At 40.7% G+C, this 1862-nt stretch overlaps 1 protein-coding gene and 1 non-coding gene across 2 annotated transcripts in view; one reads left to right on the forward strand and one right to left on the reverse strand.

Annotated features, from left to right (window-relative positions):
* Tulp3 (tubby like protein 3) overlaps window positions 1-1862 on the reverse strand; it is a 46975-nt gene that overhangs the window by 27027 nt on the left and 18086 nt on the right. The gene's annotated exons all lie outside the window — the stretch shown is intronic.
* On the forward strand, window positions 1592-1720 carry LOC111814563. Its single transcript, XR_002819525.1, has one exon. It is a non-coding gene; the product is annotated as a small nucleolar RNA SNORA11 (small nucleolar RNA).

Below are 1862 nucleotides of genomic sequence, written 5' to 3' on the forward strand. Positions count from 1 at the left end.
TTGAACTCAGGCCCTTGCGCTTGCCAGGGAAGCGCTTATTCCACTGAGCCATCTCCCCAGCCCATCTGAGAAGTTATTTCTTAAGCTTCAAAATACTAACAATAATGCTACTTGCTATAAGCAATTTACAAGCATCAACCCAAGAATTATATCACTTTTTAAAAAGGTTTTTTGAGACAGGGTCATTCTCTGTAGTTCAGATTGGACTTGAACTCACTGTGTACTCAAGACTAGTCTCAAAATCCTGGTTATCTTCCTGCCTCAGCCTCCCAACTGCTGTGATTACAGGCAGGTACCAGCAAGCCTAGGCTACACCAAGAAGTAAACTTAAGAAAAAAGAAAGAAAAGGAAATGAGAAGACACTCAAACAAGATGCAACCCAGCCTTCCAGCTCACCAAAGGTAAACCCAGGGAGGCAATGAGGTGGAACTATTTGAAAGCCCAGACTCTCTGAAGTGGTAATAGCAGAAATTACAAAGCAGATGTATGAGGTCCTAGAAAAAAAAATCAGAAATATTTCTCAGATAACTACAGAGACAATGACCATAATGACAGACATGTTTATTGACTTTAAAATTTTTATTTATGTGTGTGGCCAGCTCAGCCCACCAGGGGGCAGGGCTGGCTGGCAGGTGGTGCTGGGGGATTGAACCGTGGTCCCTGTGCTTTGCTTAGCTTAGCTTGTTGTAAGTAGGTGCTTTAGACCACTGAGCCATCTCACCAGCCCCGTTTATTGACTTTAGAACAGATACAGACTAAAAAAAAAAAAAAAGAGTAGCTTCAGAAAAAGATGGAAACCATAAATATCCAATATAGGAAAGAAATAGAATCCATGAAACAGATTTAAACAGATACTCCAGAGATTGTAATGGCAGAATGAGCCACTGTAAGGACAGAACATTAGACATAGAAAGTAGGACTGTGGTTCACAATCATGGAAAGAAAGGTTTCTTTAAAATAACAAGAGACCATGAAAAATCAACCTAACAGCAGCTAGATGATACAAACAAGAATAACATAAGATCCATTGAAGTGAATGAAAAAGTAGAAAGTTGCACAGATGACATTAAATAGACTGTTCACAGGGGCCGGGGAGATGGCTCAGTAGCATAAAGCGCTTCTCTGGCAAGCACAAGGGCCTGACTTCAATCCTCGGTCCCACCAAAAAAAAAAAAAAAAAAAAAAAAAAAGGAAAAAGACAGTTCACAGAGATAATGGCAGAAAACTTCCCAAGCATGGAAAAATAATTTGACTTTAAAAAAGTGAGGAACTCCAATTGCATACAGAACTCCAATTAGGAAAAAAAGATCTGCATATAATGGTTAGTATTCCAAAATTCAACACAGAACAGAATATTAAAAGGTGTCTGAGATAATCCCAGCACTCAGGAGGCTGAGGCAGGAGGATTATTGTGAATTTGAGACCATCCTGGGCTACAAAGTGAGCTCAAGGCCAGTCCAACTGCATAGCGAGACCATGTCTCAAAAAGACAAACAAAACAAAACCAAAAAACCAACCCCCCCTCAAAAAAAACCCTAATAAACCAACCCTTCCCCCACAAAAAACCAAAGATCTAAATATTAAAACAAATAGGGTGTGCTCAGAGCAGGTGGCCTGAAGAATGGCTTCTCTGTTTACAACACACTCAACAGGAATTTAGGGTCACTGTGACAAGGGGCACAACACTTGTGACTTCTCTGTGAGCAAAGGTCCCATACACGTACTCCATACACTTCAATGGCTTCTGGACAACACCAATGGGACAAGGCTTTGCAGCGTTTAGTGAGGGAGGTGGGCATTGTCCACTGATCCATGGATCTGTTGGTAGTCTTAGAAGACTGAATTTCTATTTTCAATACATT

The sequence above is a fragment of the Octodon degus genome, unplaced genomic scaffold, assembly GCF_000260255.1.
Source record: "Octodon degus isolate 3935 unplaced genomic scaffold, OctDeg1.0 scaffold00355, whole genome shotgun sequence".
Taxonomy (NCBI): domain Eukaryota; kingdom Metazoa; phylum Chordata; class Mammalia; order Rodentia; family Octodontidae; genus Octodon; species Octodon degus.